Source organism: Oryx dammah, unplaced genomic scaffold (genome assembly GCF_014754425.2).
Source record: "Oryx dammah isolate SB20612 unplaced genomic scaffold, SCBI_Odam_1.1 HiC_scaffold_9, whole genome shotgun sequence".
NCBI lineage: Eukaryota > Metazoa > Chordata > Mammalia > Artiodactyla > Bovidae > Oryx > Oryx dammah.
The window spans coordinates 18,753,777-18,781,132 of record NW_024070193.1 but is presented as its reverse complement, the minus strand read 5'-3'; the positions used below and the strand labels follow the sequence as shown (position 1 = coordinate 18,781,132).

Sequence of the window (27,356 nt, the reverse complement as noted above, 5' to 3'; positions counted from 1 at the left end):
CACATGACAGATCCCTGATGAGGTCAGCAATCCTCTGGTTCCAGGAATTCAGCATGTGCCCTCCCTCTGCTTAGGTGAATTTATGCATCGCCTCCCCGCACAGGGCTGAGTTCCTGGGAAGGTGTTTTGCGACGGCTTTTAGTCTTTGTTCTAAATCACATTAGATGGCAGTGGATCTGCATTTTTTATCTGACTTTGCTTTCCTTCCTGAAGTGAAGTGAAAGTCGCTCAGTCGTGTCTGAGACTGTTTGCGACCCCATGGACTATACAGTCCATGGAACTGTCCAGGCCAGAATACTGGAGTAGGTAGCCTTTCCCTTCTCCAGGGGATCTTCCCAACCCAGGGATCAAACCCAGGTCTCCCGCATTGCAGGCAGATTCTTTACCAGCTGAGCTACCAGGGAAGCCCTTCCTGGAACACAGTTTCACAGTTTCTTTTTTTCTTTTTAAATTTCCCTCTAGGTATTTAATTCTTGGGTTGGCTGCCTCTACACACCATTGTATATTATCACTTCCCTGTCCCTACTCCTGCCCCGTGGTGGAATTTAGTGGGGTGTGTTGTTTGTAAAATATGCAAACATTGCCCCTGACTCTGATAGCAAGTCAGAGTGGAGCGGGTCTCCACACCCTGTTGTGTCAGCAGAGATCATCTGTAATTCATGAAACCCTCCTCTGTGCACACCATTATTTCATAGATAATTGGATGCCTCTCATTTACTCAGAACAGAGCCCTGCAATTGCAAAGCAACTGAGTCAGCCCAAAACAGCATGATTAGTAGCTACAGATACACTGTCAAAGGAAAATCTTGACACTAGAATTTTTGAAAAATCACCATAATTTCAGCCGCTGGACCACACATATCATATCATACTCATGGACATTCGAGGCGGACAAGAAAGGACAGGTTTACTTACTGAGTACATGTTCTGATCACTCAATTATACCTTTTGAAATCTACCCCATCCACTTAAAAAAGATCTTAGCCTCCTCCACGAGGGTGTCCTCTCAGCTCTGCAGCCTCCCATGAAAAAGACCCAAGGAGCAGGTCAGAGTACTCCTATTTCCTTGTGGAGGAAGAAGAGTAACTTCAGCTCCTTGGCCAATTCAGTGCTAAACCTTCAAGGCAAGGCCCATGTTGGGGCATCATCAACACCAGCGAAAGTCGTTGCCATCACTCTTTCAGCCCATCCCCAAATTGATACTTGAAGAGAGTAAGAGATGCCCCCTTGCCCTGATACTTTAGTATGATGTTCTAAAGCTCTTTAGATAAAGGATCCATCACCTTAAGTAAAGCAAGAAAAGATAGTTCAGTTTGCTTTTTCTTCCTCTGCTGTGCATATTTCTATTGAATTATGCTGCCTCTCCCTTCCTTCTGTGTAGAGTATGTTTACAGAACCAAATTTGAGTAGCAAGGATTTTAAAATTCAGTTATTGGGATTAGCTAAATATAAATCAAGTCCCTATGATCTAAACTGGGAGTAATAAACCACAGAATCATAGAGACTTTCGAAATAATAAAATCTAATATCCCATTAAAGAACACTGAGCACTAGAAATTGATGCTTTCAAACTGTGGTGCTAGAGAAGACTCCTGAGAGTCCCTGGGACTGCAAAGAGACCAAACCAGTCAGTCCTAAAGGAAATCAGTCCTGAATATTCATTGGAAGGACTGATGCTGAAGCTGAAGCTCCAATACTTTGGCCACCTGATGCACAGAGCTGACTCAACGGAAAAGACCCTGATGCTAGGAAAGAGTGAGGGTAGGAGAAGGGGGAAACAGAGGATGAGATGGTTGGATGGCATCACTGATTCAATGGACATGAGTTTGAGCAAACTCATGGTGAAAGACAGAGAATCCTGGCGTGCTGCAGTCCGTGGGGTCACAAAGAGCTGGACACAACTGAGTGACCGAGCAACAACATCCTGCTAAATAATTTTATCATAACTCCAAGGCAAAACCATTTAGTTATACTTTAACCCTCCCTTTTAGAAACATTCTTTGAAATAAGTCCACCTCATAGTTCCAAAATGGGTTTTTAGTTCAGTTTCATTATTTTTTAAATGTTTTACCGAGATCTAGCTCTCTATAAAATATACCCAATAGTTCAGGCAGAAGCTTTCCAGGCCTCTAAGGGCTAAAGAATCTACAGAACTGTTCATCTGATATTTAATTCAACTGTTCATAGAAATGACTCCTGTCCACAAGTCAATTTTAAAGTGAATCAAAGTGAAGTCGCTCAGTCGTGTCCGACTCTTTGCGACCCCATGGACTGTAGCCTACCAGGCTCCTCTGCCCATGGGATTTTCCAGGCAATAGTACTGGAGTGGATCGCCATTTCCTTCTCCAGAGGATCTTCCCAACCCAGGGATCGAACCCAGGTCTCCCATATTGTAGACAGACGCTTTACCATCTGAGCCAGGGCGGCCCCTTCTGAATCTTGGAACTACACAATCCATCAGCACAGAATCATTAGAATACTGCAGTCCAAATGCCAAAAGGAACTTTTTCAAGTTTCAAGCTTTACTTGTATCTTGTGAGATGATAAAGTCTATCATCACCATCATCCTTATCCTCATCTCATTTCCAGAAACAGATGATTTATCACATGTCAATCTGCCTAGCCCCATAAAGCCAAAACCTTCTACAAATACCCACCCACTCCCAAGACTCTTCCTTGTCTCCTTGCTTCTCTCTTCTCTTCCACTTCTCGTGTTTTGTCTTTGTCTCTGCTGTAAAGGAAGGTGGGGGAGCACAGAAGCCCTCCTAGAGGTCATGGGGGGTTAATATGAAGAAAAGCTGTGAAAATTCACCTGAATCGTCCTTGACTCATCATTCAATAATAGCTAATATTTATGCAGTTCACTCCATCCTGTGCCAAAAATGTCCCTCAGCCACCTCTTATATAGGAAGTGCTCCATTATTCTGACATTCCACCGGCACTAACCAAGTTATCATGTGGCTCGCAAAATCATGTAGGCTCACAACCAATCAATTCAGGATATGCTAAAAAGCAGCTCTAAATTGTGCTCCTTCTGGATTTATTTCTTCTCTGAGGATCCAGAAGACACTGCAGTGTTCTACTACCTCCAATTTATAATGAGTGGTGAGCCATGAAAACTGCGAGGGCCCATCGGCTATGCCAACGCGTCGATGCATTATGTTCCCTCTCTATTACACTTTAGAGATAATAAGTTATGGAAATGTTTGAGTGGTAAGAAATTAGTTCAAGAAGTAATTAAAGAATAAGACCTGTAGGGCAGGCTTTTTTGAGACCACCAAGAAAGAAGTGTGACTTCCATTTCTATTATTAAACAGACCAGACCCAGACACTGAGTTAATGGGATTCTGATTTGCTAGTCCCATTCGATTCCTGGAATAAGCAAGGAAAAAACTACCTCTGGAAGAAAATAATACCATCCAAAATCTTAAATTATGTCTATAAATATTTTCAAATGAAATGTCCAATACCAGTATACATATACACGCACAACTTATGAGGAGGCAATTTAATATAAACAAGGTTAGAATCACCAGACAGCCATTAAAATAAATCTGTTTACTTTCTTTTGGAATGAAAAGGACTAGATTATGCCCCCCTCAAGAAAAATTCTGCAGAAAGCTAGAATCTATTAAAAATACAGAGGTGATGTGAGAAAGAACCAAATAGAAATTCTGTAACTGAAAAATACAGTAACTCAATGAATGAATTTAGCAGCCTGAGTTTGGCAGGCAAGAAGAGATTTAGTGAACTTACAGATGAGCCATGAAAATATAGCATCTGGTCCCATCATTTCATCTCAAATAGATGGGGAAAAAGTGGAAAAACCGTGACAGATTTCATTTTCTTGGACTCCAAAATCACTGCAGATGGTGACTGCAGCCATGAAATTAAAAGACGCTTGCTCCTTAGAAGAAAAGCTATGATAAACCTAGACAGCATATTAAAAAGCAGAGACATCACTTTGCCAACAAAGGTCCATATAGTCTAAATTATGGTTTTTCAGTTGTCATGTATGGATGTAAGAGTTGGACTATAAAGAAGGCCAAGCATTAAAGAATTGATGCTTTCTTCTAACTGTGGTGTTGGAGAAGACTCTTGAGAGGCACTTGAACAGCAAGGAGACCAAACCATGTAATCCTAAAGGAAATCAACCCTGAATATTCGTTGGAAGGTGCTGAAGCTCCAATATTTGGCCACCTGATGTGAAGAGCTGACTTGTTGGAAAAGGCCCTGAAGCTGGGAAAGATTGAGGGTAGGAGGAGAAGGGTATGACAGAGGATGAGATGGTTGGATGGCATCACCAACTCAATGATCATGAGTTTGGGCAAGCTCCAGGAGGTAGTGAAGGACAGAGAAGCCTGGCATGCTGCAGCCCATGGGGTCACACAGAGTCAGACACAACTTAGCAACTGGACAACAACAAAATGAAAATATTCCAAAAGAACCATGAAAGGAGAGTGGCAAAAATATGAGAGGTCAGAAGTATAGAATACACTGAGAAAGTCTAATAGATATGCAGAATTCCAAAATAGAATTCTAGTGGAAGATATACTTAAATAGATAGTGGCTGAGAATTTTTCAAGTCATCAATCCAAAAATTCAAGAACACTCCAAACCCAGAGTGGGGGTGTAGAATGCACACCTAGGCACATCATGGTACAACTGCAGAAAATCAGACTAGTTTGTTAGATTTAATAGTAAGAAGGGAAAAAAAGCTGACTTTCCAAGGAGCAATAATTAGAGAAAGGCAGCAGCTTCCTGGGTGGCCCTGGTGGTAAAGAGCCTGCCTGCTAGTGCAGGAGACGCAGGAGATGGGGCTTTATCTCTGGGTCAGGAAGATCCTTTGCAGGCAGGCGTGGCAACCCACTCCATATTCCTGCTTGGAAAGTATACTTAACAAAGCGTCTCCCCTCCCACTTGAGTCTCCGTCCCACCCCACCGTCCCACCCCTCCGGGTCGTCACGGAGCGCCGAGCGGAGCTCGCTGTGCCACACCGCAGCCCCCCGCCACCTGCTTTACACATGGAAGCATATATATGTCAACCCTCCCAGTCCCCCCCAACTCCCTTCCCCCTGCTCTGTCCTTATGTCCACTCTCTACTTCTGTCTCTGTTTTTGCCTTACAAATAGGCATCTGTATCCTTTTTAATATATTCTGTATGTATGTGTTAATGTACATATCTGTTCTTCTGACTGGCTTTACTCTGATTTTCTGGTCACTACAAATGACCCAATTTCATTCCTTTTAGTGGCCAGGTAATATTCTATTGTATATATCTACCACATCTTCTTTATCCATTCTCCTGTTGACGGACATTTAGGTTGCTTTCATGTCCTGGCTATTGTAAATAGCGCTGCCACAAATATTGTGGTGCATGTATCTCTTTGGATTATTGTTTCCTCAGAGTATATGCCCAGTGGTGGGATTTCTGGGTCATATGGTACTTCTACTTTTAGTTTTGTAAGGAACCTCCATAGTGTTCCCCATAGTGGCTACATCAATTTACATTCCCACCGCCAGTGCAAAAGGGTTCTCTTTTCCCCATATCTAGAGGGTAATTTACTTTGTGATTATGACTTTTATGCATTTATTGGGGAAAAAAGCTAAAAGTTATGCTAAATCCTAAACATCTTCCTGGTTATTGCACTCATTAAAAAGGAGAAGAGCATATAATGAATAATCTTAGACCAATAAATCGAAAGTTGGGTTTAAATTCATATTTCTATTTTACCCGAAGTGACACAAAGTGAAAAATAAAATATGAATAGTTTGATAACTATTACAGAACTCAATAGTCAGAAAAGACCCTGATGCTGAGAAAGACTGAAAGCAGGCGAAGGGGATGACAGAGGATGAGATGGTTGGATGGCATCACTGACTCAAGGGACAGGAGTTTGAGCAAGCTCTGGGAATTGGTGATGGACAGGGAAGCCTGGCTTGCTGCAGTCCATGGGGTCGCAAAGAATCAGACACAACTGAGCGACTGAACTGAAAGAACTCAAACCTGAACTAAAACTCGAACTAAAACCCATCTCACAAAGACAGTGTTGGGCCCAGATAACTGTACTGGTGAATTCTAACACACAATTAAGAAAGAAGAATCTGAGTAAGATTTTCAGTGAGAATCATGACTGCTAGAACAAATTCTGGCAGAGAAAAGGAAAAAAAAGAAAACCTCTCCCAATTCTCAATTTGTTGTATGAGTTCCCTTACACACGAACCTGACAAGGATATAACAGAAAGCAAATCTAGACTAATCACACGTGGAAACACAGATGCCACTGTCCTGATACCTTGTGGGTAGATAGACAGGCATACAGATAAACTGCATGTGTGTGCGCACAGTCTATGGAAAGGATGAGATATTATGACCAACGCAACATGTTTCACATTAGACCAATCTCATGCCTTTCACCAGACCAATAAAGAATATACGATGCGATCATCTCAGTAGATGCTGGAAAAGAAAAGACAGAAGCCAACCTCCAACTTAATAAATATACAAGTTCTAGAAAAACTTGATCTAGGAAGGGATTTATAGTTAAGGATGAAATGTTGAACACTATTCATCTGCGATTACAAATGAGATAAGAATATTCACCATTAGCCCTGCTGTTTCGCAGACTATGCAAGGTCTCAGCTAGTGCAGTAAAGCAAGAGCCATAAAAAACTTAGAAGGATTAAAAAGGAAAGTATAAAACTGCTGTTCAGTTCAATTCAGTCGCTCAGTCGTATCCGACTCTTTGCGACCCCATGAATCGCAGCACGCCAGGCCTCCCTGTCCATCACCATCTCCCGGAGTTCACTCAGACTCACGTCCATCGAGTCCGTGATGCCATCCAGCCATCTCATCCTCTGTCGTCCCCTTCTACTCCTACCCCCAATCCCTCCCAGCATCAGAGTCTTTTCCAATGAATCAACTCTTCGCATGAGGTGGCCAAAGTACTGGAGCTTCAGCTTTAGCATCATTCCTTCCAAAGAAATCCCAGGGCTGATCTCCTTCAGAATGGACTGGTTGAATCTCCTTGCAGTCCAAGGCACTCTCAAGAGTCTTCTCCAACACCACAGTTCAAAAGCATCAATTCTTCAGCACTCAGCCTTCTTCACAGTCCAACTCTCACACCCATACATGACCACAGGAAAAACCATAGCCTTGACTAGACGGACCTTAGTCAGCAAAGTAATGTCTCTGCTTTTGAATATACTGTCTAGGTTGGTCATAACCTTTCTTCCAAGGAATAAGTGTCTTTTAATTTCATGGCTGAAATCACCATCTGCAGTGATTTTGGAGCCCCCAAAAATAAAGTCTGCCACTGTTTCCACTGTTTCCCCATCTATTTCCCATGAAGTGATGGGACCGGAGGCATGATCTTCGTTTTCTGAATGTTGAGCTTTAAGCCAACTTTTTCACTCTCCTCTTTCACTTTCATCAAGAGGCGTTTTAGCTCCTCTTCACTTTCTGCATAAGGGTGGTGTCATCTGCATATCTGAGCTTATTGATATTTCTCCCAGCAATCTTGATTCCAGCTTGTGTTTCTTCCAGTCCAGCGTTTCTCATGATGTACTCTGCATAGAAGTTAAATAAGCAGGGTGACAATATACAGCCTTGACGTACTCCTTTTCCTATTTGGAACCAGTCTGTTGTTCCCTGTCCATTTCTAACTGGTGCTTCCTGACCTGCCTACAGATTTCTCAAGAGGCAGGTTAGGTGGTCTGGTATTCCCATCTCTTTAAGAATTTTCCACAGTTTATTGTGATCCACACAGTCAAAGGCTTTGACATAGTCAATAAAGCAGAAATAGATGTTTTTCTGGAACTCTCTTGCTTTTTCGATGATCCAGCGGATGTTGGCAATTTGATCTCTGGTTCCTCTGCCTTTTCTAAAACCAGCTTGAACATCAGGAAGTTCACAGTTCACGTATTGCTGAAACTTGGCTTGGAGAATTTTGAGCATTACTTTACTAGCATGTGAGATGAGTGCAATTGTGTGGTAGTTTGAGCATTGTTTGGCATTGCCTTTCTTTGGGATTGGAATGAAAACTGACCTTTTCCAGTCCTATGGCCACTGCTGAGTTTTCCAAATGTGCTGGCATATTGAGTGCAGCACTTTCACAGCATCATCTTTCAGGATTGAAACAGCTCAACTGGAATTCCATCACCTCCACTAGCTTTGTTTGTAGTGATGCTTTCTAAGGCCCACTTGACTTCACATTCCAAGATGTCTGGCTCTAGATTAGTGATCACATCATCATGATTATCCAGGTCGTGAAGATCTTTTTTGTACAGTTCTTCTGTGTATTCTTGCCACCTCTTCTTAATATCTTCTGCTTCTGTTAGGTCCATACAATTTCTGTCTTTTATCAAGTCCATCTTTGCATGAAATGTTCCCTCGGTATCTCTAATTTTCTTGAAGAGATCTCTAGTCTTTCCCATTCTGTTCTTTTCCTCTATTTCTTTGCACTGATCACTGAAGAAGGCTTTCTTATCTCTTCTTGCTATTCTTTGGAACTCTGCATTCAGATGCTTATATCTTTCCTTTTCTCCTTTGCTTTTCACTTCTCTTCTTTTCACAGCTATTTGTAAGGCCTCCCCAGACAGCCATTTTCCTTTTTTGCATTTCTTTTCCATGGGGATGGTCTTGATCCCTGTCTCCTGTACAGTGTCATGAACCTCATTCCATAGTTCATCAGGCAGTCTATCTATCAGATCTAGACCCTTAAATCTATTTCTCACTTCCACTGTATAATCATAAGGGATTTGATTTAGGTCATACCTGAATGGTCTAGTGGTTTTCCCTATTTTCTTCAATTCGAGTCTGAATTTGGTAATAAGGAGTTGATGATCTGAGCCACAGTCAGCTCCTGGTCTTGTTTTTGTTGACTGTATAGAGCTTCTCCATCTTTGGCTGCAAAGAATATAATCAATCTGATTTTGGTGTTGACCATCTGGTGATGTCCATGTGTAGAGTCTTCTCTTGTGTTGTTGGAAGAGGGTGTTTGCTATGAGCAGTGCATTTTCTTGGCAAAACTCTATTAGTCTTTGTCCTGCTTCATTCCGCATTCCAAGGCCAAATTTGCCTGTTACTCCAGGTGTTTCCTGACTTCCTACTTTTGCATTCCAGTCCCCTATAATGAAAAGGACATCTTTTTTGGGTGTTAGTTCTAAAAGGTCTTGTAGGTCTTCTTAAAACCGTTCAACTTCAGTTTCTTCAGCGTTACTGGTTGGGGCATAGACTTGGATAACTGTGATATTGAATGGTTTGCCTTGGAGACGAACAGAGATCATTCTGTCATTTTTGAGATTGCATCCAAGTACTGCATTTCAGACTCTTTTATTGACCATGATGGCTACTCCATTTCTTCTGAGGGATTCCTGCCCACAGTAGTAGATATAATGGTCATCTGAGTTAAATTCACCCATTCCAGTCCATTTTAGTTTGCTGATTCCTAGAATGTCAACGTTCACTCTTGCCATCTCTTGTTTGACCACTTCCAATTTGCCTTGATTCATTGACCTGACATTCCAGGTTCCTATGCAATATTGCTCTTTACAGCATCGGATCTTGCTTCTATCACCAGTCCCAGCCACAGCTGGGTATTGCTTTTGCTTTGGCTCCATCCCTTCATTCTTTCTGGAGTTATTTCTCCACTGATCTCCAGTAGCATATTGGGCACCTAATGACCTGGGGAGTTCCTCTTTTAGTATCCTATCATTTTGCCTTTTCATACCGTTCATGGGGTTCTCAAGGCAAGAATACTGAAGTAGCTTGCCATTCCCTTCTCCAGTGGACCACATTCTGTCAGACCTCTCCACCATGACCTGCCTGTCTTGGGTGGCCCCACATGGCATGGCTTGGTTTCATTCAGTTAGACAAGGCTGCTGTTACTCATAGACAAAATGATACATGCAGAATGTTCCAAAGAAAGTCCTGAGAGATGATTAAAATTAACCAGAAAGCTTAGCAAGGCCTCTATTAAGTTCTGAATTTCTCAGCTACTGTTGTAGCTCAGCCTGCCATAACAAAATGCCATAGACTGGGTAGCTTAAATAAAGCATAATTATTCCTTACAGTGCTGGAGGCTGGAAGACTAAGATAAGGGTGACAGTACATCTGGGTTCTGGCAAGAGCCCTCCTCCTGGTCTGCAGCCGGCCACCTGCTCAATGTGTCCTCATGTGAGGAAGAGAGTGAATTTCAATTTCACTCTTCTTAAAAGTACACAAATCCCATCATGGGGCCTCTACCTCATCTACACCCGATTACCTCCTAAAGGCCATGTGTCCTATTACATTGGGAGTTAGAGCTTCAATGTGTGAATTTTGGAAGGACACAATCCATAACAGCCACACAGAATACGAAAAGGATTAAAGTTGGCTTATATTATCATCAGAAATCAAATACCAAAAAATAAGAAAATTTATGCAAGTTTCTAGGTAGAAAACCATAAAATGTTACTAAGAATCATTACTGAGGAATTAAATAAATGGAGATAAGAGTGACTCACTTTTATAAAGACTCAAGTCTTCTCAGATTTACCTATAAATTCAATGTTACACCAAAATTCCTATAATTTTTGTTGGTGGTAATAGGTTTTTTTTTTCTTTTTTTGTAAAAGTTTAAAAGTTAATTCTAAAATGCTTATCGAAATGTAGCCTGAGACTATTAAAAAAAAAAAAAAAAAAGAAGCACAGGAGGGTTTACTCTAAAAGATCCTGACTTGTTACAGGGCTACAAAAGCTAAGAGGGCATGATGCTGGAAAAAGGACAGACAGACTGATGAAACAAGACAGAAAGCCCAGAAACAGATCCAGGCATATACAAACGCTTGATATAAGATAAAAATGACATCCAAGAACTATGGGGAAAGGAAAATCTTTCCAATAAATTATTCTGGAAAATTTGGATATCCATGTAGAAAACTCATGAAACTACATCCCACTTCATACCATATACAAAAGTCAATTCCAGGTGGATTATAGTTCAAAGTCTGAAGTGCAACTTTAGAAGGGAATGTAGGAAAATATTATCATGGTCATGCTATAGGAAAAGACTTTTTAAATAGAATACAAAAGCATTATTATAAAAAAGATGGATAAACGACATTCAAATTAATTTTGTTTTATCAAAAACACCATTGAGACAGAGTAAGAGTGAGAAATGCAAGATACAGAGTGGGAGAAGGTATTTGCCACATTATGAACAATGAAAGGCCAGTATCCACAAGACAGTATTTTTAAAGAAAAAGAAAAAAAATGTATAAGCCACTTAGAGAAAGTCAACAGCCCAGTGGAAACTACAAAACTATTTGAACATGCACTTTGTAGAAAATTGGTCTTGGACTGGCCAGTAATCTTTAGTCATCAGGGAAGCATAGTTTAAACACAATGAAATACCACTGTATACCCACAATAGCCAAAATTTTAAATGACTGACAATATCAAGTGTCTGCAAGAATGTAGAACAACAGAAACACAAAGAACACATACTGCGTGATTGTGTTCGAATCAAGTTCACAAACAGGCAAAACTAAATCACAGTGTTTAGTGATACATTCATTTACGGAGTAAAATTATAAAGGAAAGCAAAGACTCCATCACTATAAAAGTCAGCCCAGTGGTTATCTTTGTGGAGGAGGCAAGAAGGAGCCTGTGATTCAGAAGAGGAGTGTGGGCTGGGAGGGTGGAAGGGCTGGCAGTGTTCTATTCCTTGTCACGGTGGTGGCGAAACACATTTGCTTTATATTCATTCTATAAGCTATATATATATATATGTATATATAGTGTATATGTATATGTGTGTGTGTGTATATAAACACTTTTCTGCATATGTTATATTTTACAGTTATTTTTAGTCGTTCAGTCGTGTCTGACTCTTTGGGACCCCACAGACTACAGCCCAACAGGCTCCTCTGTCCATGGGATTCTCCAGACAAGAATACTGGAGTGGACTGCCATTCCCTTCTCCAGGGATCTTCCCAACTCAGGGATTGAACCCAAGTCTCCTGCATTGCAGGTGGATTCTTTACCATCTGAGTCACCACGGAAGGCCATATTTCAATGATAAAAAAAAAAGGGCTATATATAAATCAGATACATGAAAAATTTTGAGTTAAGGAGAAAAGAAAAGGCAGGAAGAGATTGACTAATGTGTGGTCTAACTGCTGGCCGGATATTCAGTTATTCCAGAATAAGTTTAAACAGAAAAGAACAGTTATCGCATATAATCTTCACAGACACTTTGCTGCTGAAACAGAGCAGGGTCATATGCTCCACCCTGCCCCCTTCAACCCCATATCCTCAGCCTGCCTTTTGTCTGTGAAGAAAACTTTAGCCAAAGAATAAGTTTAATCAGAGAAATGCAAAAATGCCAAAACAAAGGAAAACAGTCAAACAGGTCAAAACAAGTTTAGTCTGTAAACAAAGTCAGGAGCCTTTAGTTCTTCCAGTGCTATAGATAAAATTCTGTGAGCTGTCTTATAGATATTGAAACCCCCACCAGGTAGAAGAAGTTAACTACACGATGACCGGACTGTAGCCATGACATAAGCTGCCACAATTTCAAGAACTGGCCTCAAGGAAATGGAAACAAACTGACCCTGGAACTGAAGATTAACTGTACTTAAGGCAATCGAGATGACACTGATCAGACCACCGACGACCATCGGCAACATGGCTGCCAGAGCGAACTGTGCTGTTTCTGCATGTAGCCCCCTCCCTCTGTCTGTAAAGCTCTTGTCCACTGGTTGTCATTGGGGGTTGCGGGGGGCAGGAAGTCAGTCTTTGGATAGGAGCCCGCCCCCAGGTTGCCAGCCTCTAAAATAAAGCAAAGTTTCCTTTCCACCAATCTGGCCTCTTTATTGGCTTTTGAGCAGCGAGCAGCCAGACCCTACATTCAGTTACATTACTGCGTCTGAGTCCATTCTCCTCTTGGCCACCCTCCCAGACTTGAAGGGACCACACTGGCCTAGAAAATCACCATTTCAGGAGCTGAGCAGGAAAAACCAGCACAGACCATGCTTCATTGTTCATGATCCTTGAGAATACCACTTATGGCGATCTCATTATGGGCAAGTTATACGAAGCTCTTCACAGGTTTTTATCTCAGTGAAATCCCACAGCCATCCTCTAGTAAGGTCCCAGTGTTCAGATGTAGAAACTGAAGCTTAAGGTTGCTCTGGGACTTTTCCCAGGACTGCCAGGTTATACATGGAGAGGGAGGGCCACCCAGACCATCTGACTCTGGAGCCCACACTTACCTTTACACTAAAATTGGTGGTTCTCTGTATAGACATGTCCTCCCCTGCGTAAACTCAAGCTAACTAAACGCAAGAGTTGTACGATGAAGCCGAGATGCATATAGCGTACTCTTGCTTCCTCACTAACTTCAGGAAAAGTACCGGTATTCGGTGATTTCTGTGCTGGGGGCTTTGTGTAGGTCACTTTATCCACTTATCACAACCATCCTGCCAAAGAGACAGTGCTGCCCTGGTTCCCTTAGCAACAACAATTATGGGCTGAATATTTGCCCGGAAGATACAGCTGCATTTGATGAAGAGAGTGGATCACCGTTACTCAACCCTGGACCATAATGCACGGCATGCTGTATTCTTGGGATCAGTGAGGACTCCCAAGGGCTCCATTCAAGACCTTCAGTTTCGAGTTTTCTTTAGAGAGAGAGGGTTTTCACAAAGGGTCTGTAATTAGCCCTTGGATTTCAAAGCATTTAGAAAACTGTTGAGAGGGTCAAGCAGAAAATAGGACAGGTGTAGCAGACATGGGGCTCGGTACTGCTAATCTCATCCAGAAAGCACAGCTGTAGGTGCTCTGCTTGACCAGTTAGCCAAGGTAGCTTCTCTACCATGTGGGGTGTGGACTCAGGGGTGACATGGACTAGACTTCAGGCTTCTGGCAGTCATCTTGCTCCTCATTTGGAAAAGCAATGCAGGAGAAGCCTCCAGAGGAAAGGGAGCCAAAAGATAAACTGAGGAGAGGAATTCTGGCAGCAACTGAGAGTGCATGTGACTGCACTCTGAGCAAGTCACCAGTGCGGTGTCAACCCTACCTGGGGCCAAACCCATTTCCCTCCCTTATCCCACCGTGATGTAGTTGACTTGGTGTCGATCCTATCTCACCTCCCATGCCCACAGACAATTACATGCCCTCCAAGAGCCACCCCCATGGTCTAGGATTAGCCAATCAATTTTAATGCATCTTTAAGAGATTTTTCCAAGTGTGCAAGTCAGTGCATAAGATGATAGATCACGTAATAATTAAAGCATTAAAAGAGCCCAGTTGAGGATTCTCTTTCCGCCAGCAGATATCTTTAGGTCAAGAAGGGCTATAAAAACCGGCAGATCATTTTCATTCCTTTAAGACAGGCCAAAAAAATGACTTAGAATGTAATTAGATGTTCTTAGCAGTTTTCCTCTGCTAGCGCTCCATACCATATTCCAGTGAGGCTCCAAAAAAAATAGTATAGAACTGTGGACATTCTGAGCTGCAAGCTGATGGGGTGGTATTGTTTTGGAGAAATGAAAGCCCATGATATTGCAAGAGTCATTTTTTTAATTAGAAATGATAAGCCAGAGTCACGGAGAGCTATGGGAAAGGGGAGCCATTCTAAGAGACAGAATGCCAGTCTGGGCCGCTCAGGGATCCTCTCAGAACTCTGCCCCTTCTCTTATCTCTCTGTGACTCCTGCAGATTCCAGAGTTATCAATTTGAACAAGGAATATGTGTAGTGAAGTGTATCAGCATTTGTCTGTGACACCCCTATCAAGGGTTTGCTTTATTACTCTCTTTTTGAGGATCTTTTATCTATTGGGGCAGTTGACCAGTTGGTTTTTTTTTTTTTCTTTTTTAAGTTTGAAGATATTGTTTGTGGTTAATTTTTATTTCTTTAATCTTTCAAAAGAATGATACTTAATGGAAATGAAAAGTAGTATAAGAGTTTAACAGAAAATTATTTTCAGTAAAGCCTAAGAACTCCTCTCATTATCAGTGAGGTTTCATGATACTGCAGTTAAAAATATACCTTCTTTATATAGACTATCTTAACTGTGGACCGTGACTCTTGAAATGCACATCTATACCCTCAATCAGGGTGGCTCAGCGGTAAAGAATCCACCTGCCAATGTAGCCTGAGCCAGGAAGATCCCCTGGAGAAGGAAATGACAACTCACTCCAGTATTCTTGCCTGGGAAATCCCATGGACAGAGGAGCCTGGTGGATGGTGGCCCATGGGGACACAAAAGAATCAGACATGACTTAGCGACTAAAACTACAACCACATACCCTCAAACTCACCCAAGGTCATAAAAAAATAATGAACATATTAAAATAGTAAATCTGTTAAGATTGCAATCCTTTTCATGGGCCATCAGATCATGTCCCTTCCCCATACTTTGTAAAGCCAGCCAGGCCTAATCACAGTGGGCCGTATAGGCCATAGCCAGTGACTGAGGATAAAATCCAGTCTCATGGCCCCAACTCTCCCCCATGCTCTTGCTTCCATCTTCCCTGCTTCCTTGCTCTTGTGAGGTTATATCACAGAAGCTCCCACCTCAGGGCCCTGGCATTTTTTGGCCCCCATGCCTGGAATTCTTTTCTTTCCTTCTTCCATTCAGTTTTCAGCTCAAATGTCCACCCACTCAGAAGGGCCTTCCTCAAGTGCCCAATCTCAAGTAGAGCCCCGTTTCCTCCTTAAACTTGCCTCATTTTTCTTCATAGTGCCCAGCGTCACCTGTCATCATATTATAGACTCATTTGTTTGTCTGTATCTTCCACTAGCAAGCAAGTGTCTGAGGACAGGCCATTGTCTTTGGCATTTAGAACAGCCCCTGCCATCTCATGGGTGCTCAGAAACACTGAGGGAATGAATGAGTGACAATGGTTCTGTAGTTCTCGACCTTTCTCCGGGCCAGGTACTAGGCTAAGCGCTTCACCTGTATCATCTTTGGTCCTTATAACAATTCTGTGACATAGATGCTATTTTCCTGTTTTGTAGACGATGGAACTGAGGCCCAGAGGGGCAAAGTAATTTGATAAAGAAAACACATCTAATAAGTCAGAGGCCTAACTTGAGTGCAGAGCCCAGGTGCTTAAATACTAAATCAACTCTGTAGACATTCCCAGGGCTCCCCTTGCCCCCTGACCAGCTTCCCCATGTTTCCAGAGCCCGGGCCCTGGGCTACTGTCCCACAGCCGTGCTGACCAACAGGATGAGAATGTGAGCTACACATGTCCTTTGACATTTTCCAGAAGCCAGATTAAGGACTGCTGCTGCTGCTGCTAAGTCGCTTCAGTCGTGTCCGACCCTGTGTGACCCCGTAGATGGCAGCCCACCAGGCTCTGCTGTCCCTGGGATTCTCCAGGCAAGAATACTGGAGTGGGTTGCCATTTCCTTCTCCAGTGCATGCATGCATGCTAAGTCGCTTCAGTCGTGTCCGACTCTGTGTGACCCTATGGACAGCAGCCCATCAGGCTCCTCCATCCACAGGATTCTCTAGGCAAGAATACTGGAGTGGGTTGCCATTTCCTTCTCCGAGATTAAGGACAAATTAGTGTTAATACATTTACCCCATATGTCCAAATATTATCATTTCACTATCTTAATAATATAAAAATTCATAATATAAAAATTATATAAGTATAAAACAAATGTGGTGTTTTATGTTCTTTGTTTACAGTCAGTCTTTGGAGGCCAGTAGATACCTTACTGTTTCCCCAGCCTCCATTCGGACGAGCCACGTCTGTCAGGGCTCGTTACCCATGTGTGCCCGCTGGCTGCCACCACGTTGGACGCTGCAGTGTTGAGAAGGGGCTGATCTCTGCAGTTAGGCGGGTCTGGGTCCAGTCCCACTTACTGTGTGGCCTCGTTCCAGCTGTAAACTGGGGCTCTGATATCCACCCCGTGGGACTTATGGGAAGATGAAAGTAGTTTTCCACACGTAGGCCTGCACACCCCTGAGCACAGCAGCTGGCCAACTGACACCCTGGATGGACGGGTTTCCCTCCCACCCAGGAAAGAGCAGCCTTGGGGCCCCTCACCTCGCTCTAGTTGAGCCTCCTGAGCCTCTGTCCCCACTGTCTGCCAGGGTGGCGAGGTCTGCAGTGGGAGGGACAGAGCGGGGGAGACAGGCCCCAGGCCGAGGCCTCGTCCCCTGGCCCATCCCGCTGAGCTCTGGAGTAGAGCTGAGCCTTCTAGCCCTCGTGTAGGGGCCCTGCCTATGCCCTCCCACCCTCAGGGGGACTTGTCCTGGACTAAATGGCCCCCACATCCCCAAAGTGAGCCATCAGCTCTAGCAGAGGCGCAGAAATGTCCCTTCTCTCTACTGAGAAAAATCAGAGACTGCATCTTTGGGCTGGAAGGGACATTAAAGAACATATAATTCAACCTGTTGTTTTACAAAGGAAGAGACCGTGGCCTGGAGATCGGATATCAGCTGCCCGGGTGCACACAGGATTACAACTCGACCCTTTGTATTTACAGTCCGTCTGAACAGACACACAGATGCCCCCGCGTGGGCGGCCGGCGCCTCTGTCCGGGCTGCGTTACCTTTATCTTTTCATCATCTGCATTCTTCTCTCAGCACCAGACCCTCAGGAGACGCAGGGTAGTGGGCAACGGCCTCTGTTCCCTACACCCTGCAGTGGTGTCTTCTTCAAGGGTTTGGAACCCTTGCTCTTTGGGTGCCATATACAACTTGCATGCAATTCAGTTCTTTATGAGTACAGGTAAACCATAACCTATTTGACCATCAGTTTCTCAGCAATACAACATTAAACACGTCATCTCTGTTTTTGGTGAGAGGTTCTGCTTCAGGTTATAGACTTTTATCCATTCGCCTAAGGATTTTTTTTTTTTTTTTAGATTGTAAGCTCAGCTCACACACAAGGCAAAGGGAACAGAGTTCTATCAACCTCAGTACCTTTTAAAGTGTGGAAAGGAAAAAAAAAAAATAACCCCATTAGTCTGTTAAATGTGCTGAACCCCGACAGATTCTCACTGTGACAATTCTTGAGTGTTTGTCTGTAATCCATCAGCAAATACACCTTTTATTCAACTATGGAGTCGTAGACACTCCAGACGCAAGAGCCACTAATTAAATAACACACTCAGCAAACCCTCAGAGCCATTCATTACCCAAGGTGTCCTGCTCCATGCTCGGCTTGAAAATTCTCTTCTAACAGGAGCGCACAACTAGAGTGGAGGAGAGTGCTGAAGGAAGGTGACCCTCAAAAGCACGATAAGAAGCAGTCCCTGCCAGACAGAGTAAATGAAACAGCACGCAGGCCTCCTAGCTTCGCCTCTGCCCCTCAGAGGGTTTGAAGAGAGGGAATGTGTTTCACATTGTAGGGACTTTCTTTCTCAAAATTAGTTTCTTTCATGAAAGATGGAAGTAAATATAAAGTAATCCTTTTTCATTTCGACTTGAGTCTTGGGGAAAGGTAATATCAAGCTGCAGATTTAGAGACAAATAAAGAAGCTGGTTCTTCATAAACTCTGTCTGGATGAGAAAGCCTTTTAGGGAGAGCCTTTTCAAGGCACAGATACAAGGAGGTGATGTCTATGGACCAAAGAGGGGAGAGAAAAGCCTTACTACCTTCACGTGGGACATGAGAACTTGCCCAGGGAGTAGCAAGAGTTGCCTGGGGGCGGGGGGGGGGAGGTTCACCCAGCCTGGAAGTGGGTGTAGTCTCATTTGCCACGGCAGCATGGGATCAGAGCGGTGACCAGCCCTGCGGGGCTGCACAGTCACACACCCTCCAGCGCTGGCACCATGTTTCCTGCATATTCACTGTCCTTGGGGTTTGACTTATCCCTTCAGAGAGCAAAGTGACGACGCTGGACCTGTGGCCACTCAGCCCGGGGGTGGCCTGGCCTCGCCGCAGGGCAGAGAGAGGTCTGCGCCTCCCCTCCTGAGGGGGCTGGCCATGTGGCGCCCAGGCTGCTTTCTGTACCCCCTTCCGGAAACAGACCTCCCCGCACCCTGTTTAAAGGGAAGTTCCTTAACACCCTCTAGAAGTAGGAAGCTGTTATTAATCCGCAGAGAGACAATTTTGAGTGAGAAAATGTGCTGGAATTGCCCTGCTCTCTCGAGTCCGTCCCCACATCACTGGGTTTCCGGCGCCTGCACTTGCGTGGAGTAGCCCCTTCCTGCCTCCAGGCAGAAGGACAATTGCATCACCTCGGTTACTAATCAGAGCTGCTGTCTGATCCTTGCCCCTTCTCCCCCAGCTTCTTCTTCACCTACACGCTGTAAGAGATTGCCACCAGCGGCTCTCGTGGTCCAATTTCTCAGACCACGTTTATTAAGAAAAAATCTGAGAAGCAGGGGTCAGGGGTGCCTGCCCTTAGAAAGTTGCTCCCCTTGTTTTCAGTATGAGTGGAATGACTGTCCACGCCTGTCTGCCCTCTACACAGGCCTGCTACAAACCAAGGGTTACTTTTACAACAGAGAACTGTTACAGAGGAATTTTATGTGAGCTTCTCATGGCTTTGTTTTGTGCGTGAGTATAGATATTTTGTTGTTGTTGTTGTTGTTGATGGCAAGATATTTGCTTTACAGTTTGTGCTGGTTTCTGCCATACATCAACATGAATCCGCCACAGGTATATATGTCCCCTCCCTTTTAAACCTCCCTCCCATTTCCCACCCCATCCCACCCCTCTAGGGAGTCACAGAGCTCCCTGTATCACAGAGCAACATTCCCACTGGCGATCTGTGTTACATAGAGTAAGGTATATTTCCATACTTCTCTCTCCATTCAGCCCAGTCTCTCCTTCCCACACTGTGTCTGCAAGTCTATCCTCTATGTCTGCATCTCCATTGCTGCCCTGCAATTAGTTTCATCAGGACTATTTTTCTAGATTCCACACACAGGTGTTAATATACAATATTTGTCTTTGTTTTAAAACCATTTCTGTGTCAGCTTTGGGTAGGAAGGAAAACAAGTTCATTCATTCATTCTTTGAGGCAAGAGGCATTACTTTTAATGGACAGTACTTGCCCTGCACATGTGGCTTTGCTAAGAAAGCAGAGGACAGACAACCAGAGTAGAGGCTGAATATTTGCCACAAAAGCCTCCTGAAACCTGTCTCCAGTACCTACATTGCTTTGGGGCTTTCAGAGCATTCTATTGGGAGCACACTTTGGAACTGGCCTGAAGGCTTCATGCCCAGTAATTCCCTGCCAGAGAACTAGGCCACACTCTAGACGGTTAGATCAGAGTCTCTGAGGGTGGAGGGGAGGCCTGGCAGTGTTTAGACCTCTGTGAATGCCCCAGGGCATTCTCACAGAGTAGCACAGGTGAGAAACAGTATCCTAAAGAAAGATGACAGCGGATTGCATTTTTATGGTCCCAAATGTTCCCTTCATAGTTCACCCAGTTAGAATGAAATTAAAAGACTCTTGCTCCTTGGAAGAAAAGCTATGACAAACTTACACTGCATATTAAAAACCAGAGACATCATCTTGCCTAAAAAGGTCCATATAGTCAAAGCCAAAATGGCAACCCACTCCAGTATTCTCGCCTGGAGAATCCCATGGACAAAGGAGCCTGGCAGGCTACAGTTTATGGGATCGCAAGAGTAGGACATGACTTAGCAACTAAACCTAAATCACCATGGTTTTTCCAGTACTCATGTATGGATGTAAGGGTTGGACCATAAAGAAGGCTGAGCACCGAAGAACTGATGGTTTCAAACTGTGGTGCTGGAGAAGACTCTTGAGACTCTCTTGGATAGCACAGAGATCAAACTGGTCAATCCTAAAGGAGATCAACCCTGAATATTCATTGGAAGGACTGAAGCTGAAAGTTCAATACTTTGGCCACCTGATGTGAAGAGCCACCTCACTGGAAAAGACCCTGATGCTGGGAAAGACTGAAGGCAGGAGAAGGGGATGACAGAGGATGAGATGGTTGGGTGGCATCACCGACTCAATGCACATGAGTTTGAGCAAGCTCCAGGAGATGGTGAAGGACAGGGAAGCCTGCCTTGCTGCAGTTCATGGGGTCACAAAGAGTAGGACACAACTCAGTGATTGAACAACGAACCAAGACAACCAGTTAGGTCACCTGGGGGCAGCTCCCATCCAGGTTCCTCTTTAGAAAGAGAGCTAGTGACCTGTTCTCTTAGTTTCAAAGCAGAAGGCCCATCTCCCTTGGCCCTCTAGGATGCAGGAGGGATGGGGTCAAGAGGGAGGAGCCTCCTTTACTGACACAGCAAGACTAGGTTGACTTGAACACACACACACAGAGGTTGGATCTGTTTAAAACAAAGGATTCTGCCCTTTGTGTGTGTGTGTGAAGAGAGACTTTATGGAGCCTGGTGACTCCCACATATTAAGGGAAGTCAGGAGTGATTCATTCAGACCCCCAGCTGGGATCCCTTGACCCCCTGCACTCACCCTGTACTCACTCAGTCATGACAACAAACTGCAGGTGGATTCTAGAGACTCTCCTGAAGCTTTCAGGGAGGGATGGGTGAAGAGCCCACAGCAGGTCTTGCTGCTGCTGCTGCTGCTAGGTCGCTTCAGTCGTGTCTGACTCTGTGCGACCCCACAGACAGAAGCCCACCAGGCTCCCCTGTCCCTGGGATTCTCCAGGCAAGAACACTGGAGTGGGTTGCCATTTCCTTCTCCAATGCATGAAAGTGAAAAGGGAAAGTGAAGTCATTCAGTCGTGTCTGACTCTTGGCGACCCTATGGACTGCAGCCCACCAGGCTCCTCCGTCCATGGGATTCTCCAGGCAAGAGGACTGGAGTGGGGTGCCATCGCCTTCTCCGACAGCAGGTCTTACTCAAAACCTAACTGAGGGCTTCCCTGGTGGCTCAGTGAAGAATCTGCCTGCCGATGCAGAAGACGTGGCTTCAGTCGCTTTTCTGGGAAGATCTCACATGCCCTGTAGCGACTAAGCCCATGCACCCCAGCTACTGGGCCTGTGTTCAAAGCCGCTGCTTCACAGCAGGAGAAGCCACAGCAACAGGAAGCCCACACACCGCGAGCAAAGAAAAGCCCTTGCAGCAAGAAGACCCAGCAAAGCCAAAAATAAAGAAATAAATTACATACATATACATTTATTTAGATTTTCTCCATCAGACTAGTTTACTTCCCTTCCTAGTTCAAAGGTCCCCTCCCCAAAGATCTCTTTTACCATCCAGGGCCACGGGGCCTCCCTTCTGCCTTGATTCCCTGTTTTGCAAAACCAAGCCCTGCTCTGACCTTAGTGATGTCACCGCTTCCTCCTCCTTGTCGGGGAGGGGACAGTCTCAGCTCATCTGCCCTGTGCTTCTTAGAAGCACAGAAATATTTGAAAGCCATGTGTTCAGGGGGAGATCAGTCAAACTTCAGACATTCTGGGCTCCTGTTCTCGGAACTCCAGAAGCCCCCGTTTTCTGGACTGCTCACCTGGCAACTACCTCCTCCGGGTGTGGTGGTTCCCCAAAGGAGCCGGGAGCACTCTCAGGATCTCATTATTCACCTGTCTGCACTCTCCCAAGAACCTCCCTCACGCGCTTCAGTATACACATTTGTTGATATGCCCATATAAACACTGAAAACATCACCGTCTAAAGGTGAGATCAAAGGGAAGTGGAGACACAAAGGGCGCTGATGTGTGAGGTCCGACCAGAGGATGGCGCCCGCACGCACCCTCTTCGACAATGAGGCTGACTCCCTGCGTATCTGAGCGCTGACTTCCACTTGCTTTGACGTTTCCCGGCTCCCTGCTTGCTGCCTGGTCGCCCTGACCGGCCGCTCGTCCAGAGCATGCACAACGGTGAGGACAACCGAGGCTCACAGCGGCGGGTCCACCCGACGTGCCAGCACTGCCCTGAGCACCTAGGTGTGTTCCCCCTCATTCCTCCCCATTACCCCACCACGCACGCGTCGTGCCGCCTGGAGACGCACAGCCAGGAAATGACACGCCCCACGTCTCAACGTTCAGCCTGCTCACTCGCTGTCTCTGGCATGAGAAGAGCTCTCTGTGCCCCACGAGCTTCCGGACGAGGAGGAGACACGGAGCTGCTGAATTCAGAGCCTCAGGCGGCCAGGCGGACGGCGTGAACGCCGCGTCTGTGCGCACGATATGTTGCAGGAGGCATCGGAAGTGGTCGGACAGGAAGCCTGCTCGGGAACCGACGCTGCCGTCCAGGGACAGGCAGCAATCACAGGGCTGGTGCTGGAAAGGGCGGGCGAAGGAAGTAACACGGGGCCGCGGTGTTCAAGAGACCAAAAATAAAACCGAGGGAAACTTCTAGGACACAAATCTGCCCTGGACAGGCGAGGTGGAGGAAGAGAAAGGGCACATCCATTTCCAGGCCTGCACAGGTGCCTCTGACTCTAAGTCAGTCATTGTTCAAGGACCAGGGTGATGATGAATGACCGGGAGATGACCAGTGTGTCCTGGCGAGATGGGCAGACAACAGGGAGACAGGCCCCCTTCTGCGGGGTCAGGAAGGGTGCAAATGGATGGGTACCCGCCTCGCTCACAGACATCAGGACTTGGGGAGGCGGTGAGTGTACCCTGAGCTAAAACATGAAGGCCGGAGCGGAAGTGATTGTGCTGCGTTCTGGATCCCAGGAGGGAACGGATGTAATTCCAAAGGCATGCCCTGCCTGCCCTTTGCTCTCTGCCCCTCTTACGAACTTGCTGGACCCACTAACAACCCACTCCATGAGGCTGAAGTGGGCGCCGGTGTGTCCTTTCCGGTGGGTTGAATGGGCCTGTATTGAGCATATCCTTGAAGTACACGCTGGAGCTGGGGGGCAGCCGGGCCTTTGCACCTAGGCCTCCCACGTGTGGCACTCAAAGCCATAAATAGCAAACAGGAAACGGAAGGCTCCGTAAATCTTCACTCAGGTCTCTGGAAACCCCAAAGGGGAAGTCTCTTTGTACTTCTGCAAAATGTTTCTCAACATCTCTTCATCTATCACATCTGTGGTGGCTGCCTCTACATGTCCTAAGAGCCCTTTCTTTCCGCCTCCCTCAAACTATGGAATCTAGGCTGTAAAATTCTCCTCTTTCTTCCCTAACTTTCTGTTTCCTGGAATGGTCTGCCCTTTCCAGCCTCCTTCAAGCAAGCAGTCCCAGCTAGTCTGACTCTGGACCACACCCATGTTCAGTTCAGTCGCTCAGTCATTCAGTCGTGTCTGACTCTTTGCGACCCCGTGGACTGCAGCACGCCAGGCCTCCCTGTCCATCACCAACTCCCAGAGTTCCCTCAAACTCATGTCCATTGAGTCGGTGATGCCATCCAACCATCTCACCCTCTGTCGTCCCCTTCTCCTCCTGCCCTGAGTCTCTCCCAGCATCAGGGTCTTTTCAGATGAGTCAGCTCTTCGCATCAGGTGGCCAAAGTATTGGAGTTTCAGCTTCAGCGTCAGTCCCTCCAAGTAACACCCATGTTACTAATTGCAGTAACTAAGGCCCAGAAGCTGAGGCTCTGACAAGTTCTCCTCTGGGGTGAAGAGGTGTCAGAGCTGTAAAAGGCATTTCTGTGATCTAGGAATAAGATGAGAGGGCTTCCTCCAACTTTCCTTCTTTATAAGTATTACTCATTTGCCTTAGGCCCAGCCTAAATCCTTCTGTTAACTTGCCTTGCAGCAAAGCTGATTCCACACACTACAGACGTACGAGCTCAAGAATTCCCCAGTCCAGGGGCAGGTGCCTTGGACTCATATGGAGAACTTGTTAACAAGCACAGATTCTTGGCCCTCTCTCCGCACCTGCTAATTCAGAATGTGGAGGACAGACTGGGGAAATCTGTGTTTTTAACAAGCTTCCTAGTGAAGCTTGTGATAAAGGCTCCGCTTGGGAGTCTCTTCTTACCTAAGTTAAGGTCTGAATTTAGTTCATTTGCTGTGTAAGACTTGTGTCCAGAAAGCAAATTAAGAGACTGTGCAGCTGACCCCTGGGGCCTGGGCTGTGGACAGAAAGCGTGGAGCAGAGGGGGATCCAGGGAGCACGGCATTAGCAGGGCTGGAGTCCGCCCACACCCCGTCATATACCTGCATCTGTGTGGCTCCAAGTAGCATGTTAAGGGCCATCTGAGAGAGCGGCAGTGAGCAAACTTACCTTGTGTTTATTGCCATGATTTTAAAAATGCTATTTGTTCTCACTAAATGTCTGGTTTTATGTCCTGTCATTTCCAGGCACGGAAGGAAGAGGAACAAATCCCCAGGCATAAGGAAATGGGCCTCATGCTTCAGGGCCCTGGGCCTTGGAAATGCAGCTAAGCAAACTTTATTACATCCTACAATTCGACAGCCTTTTGCAAAGCATTTTATTATGCTTGTGGAAGCCAACGGGGTTATGTTTCAATCACCATGACTGACAGGCTGCCTTCAAAACCACGGCACTCACTTGCCCTTCCACACTTTCTCAGCTACGTACTTAGAATAGAACTTTTCTAACTTGTCCCTTGGCCTGGATGGGAAATAAAAATGCTAGTTAAAATATTTATCTTGGGTGTTGGCTAACTGAAAAATCTGACGTTTGGGGACCTCACAAATGAGCATATTGATCACTCAGACCTGCCGTGCTTCCTGTAAACCAAAGGTCTGCTAAGGCTGAGAGAAGATTTAGAGAGTTTCTGCGGAGGTAAGTAAGATAATAGGAGAAGGAATGTACACCCTTCCCTCGGTTATATTCTCTTCTCGCCTTGGGTGCTGAGAGAGAGATCTGACAGGGCTTAAGGTGGCAAAATCAGCTTCAGGACACTGATCGATATGGTACATGCGGATCAGACACCTTGGTCTGGGCGCTGGAGTAGGGGGGACATAAGGAAAAGAATGGAAAGGTTCCTAATGTTGGTTTAGGAAGCACGCCCCTTGCCCATGACAGTCAATTTCTTCAAGGGAGGACGACAGAAGCAGGCCCTTTCTTTCCTCGGGCAGATTAATAAAACAGGGGATTAGAGTTTATAGAGGAAAATAAAACATACCAGTAGCACTGCTACAAGGAACCAAAGGCAGGATTTTTCTTCACAAAAAGCCTCCTTGAGAAGCTTTGGCTGACAGACTGCTCTGACCGCGACGCCATCCCCAACATGGTGTGTGTGTTTCCTCTGACTGCTGTGACAAATTCACCCCAAACCAGGCAGCTTAGAGCAACAGAAGTGGGTCCCATCCTGTTGCGGAGGCCAGACGTCCACAGTCCTGCCAGGCTGGGCTCCCGCCGGAGGCTCTGGGAGTCTCTCTCCAGAGGTTCTGCTGGCAGCCTCAGAGTTCCTCAGCCTCACTCCCTTCTCACCTCTCTCTTCACACCCCCCCTGTTGTTCTCTGTGTGTCTCCGCTGTGTGCCTCTCTTATAAGGACACTTGATATTGGACTCAGAGCCCACCCGGATAATCCAGAATGATGCCCTTAAGATCGTAACATCCTTACCTCCATTTCATCTGCAAAGCCTTCTTTTCTAAATAAGGTGATGTTTACAGTTTCCAGGGGCGTGACATGGACATGGCTTTTAGGGGTCCACCATCCAACCCACTGCTTTGACTGTTTCTGACACAGTATAAGCCAGCAGACTGAGCATGACAGAAATGCATCCTGTTTCCAATCTCCTTGAATGTCCTCGCCAAAGCCTGAATTATTCATTGTTGGCAGTGACTTCTTGAGACCTGGAAGCCTCCTGGTGCCCAAGCCTAGCTGAAAGGGGAAAGCCCTGCGGTTGGAACAGGATGGGTTCAGAAGATAAAATGCCAACGAGGGAAGATGGCCAACGCTGGTCATCTCCCCAGCTCTAGGCTTGCCACTTAGTGGTCCAAAGCAGAGCCCTAAAAAATACCAATTAATTTTATCCCTAGCAGGTCAAACATGGATTCCATCTCAGTTTCAACAGCAAGTGTCCCCATTAGCCCTGGTCCCTGCCTTCCGGGTTAATTCCACATTTTACTCACTGGCTTTTGGTCAAAAACGTGAATAGACACTTAGTCACTGATGCAACAGATAGTTGAGTCATGCTGGAAGCCTACCTGCAGTTTTGCTTTCCATGTTGCAGTTAAAACCCTTCAAGAGCCTTGTTTCTGCCTGTGCTCCCATGCATCTCCTCAGTTCCGTGTCTTCCTGCAACCCTGCCGTGGTTGGGAGGCCGTGGAGGCTGAGGGTGAGAAGGGCAGCCCTGAAGGCCCCCGAGCCCATGCTTAGCTGGGAAGCATGATGACCCAACAGGGACTGTTCAGGGTGACTTTATAAAGATGTTTCAAGAACTTACAAAGCCTACTGATGCTAATAGCGGAAAACCAGCTATTACTCCATTTGCTAAGGCGGGTCTGGTCTGCATGGAGATACAGGCGATGGAAAACCATGCTGAGGTCAGAACAGTGTCCCTGGGAGTAACTCCTTGTTCTCTG

General features: G+C 45.6%; 1 protein-coding gene across 1 annotated transcript in view; it reads left to right on the top strand.

The window, feature by feature from the left end:
* Window positions 1–25,466, top strand: part of FHIT (fragile histidine triad diadenosine triphosphatase) — a 1,533,474-nt gene extending 1,508,008 nt beyond the window's left edge. Inside the window, exon 9 of the mRNA XM_040246531.1 lies at window positions 25,159–25,466. The gene's annotated coding sequence lies outside the window, so the exon portion shown is untranslated. The remainder of the gene's footprint in view (window positions 1–25,158) is intronic.
* The last annotated feature ends 1,890 nt before the right edge of the window (window positions 25,467–27,356 follow it).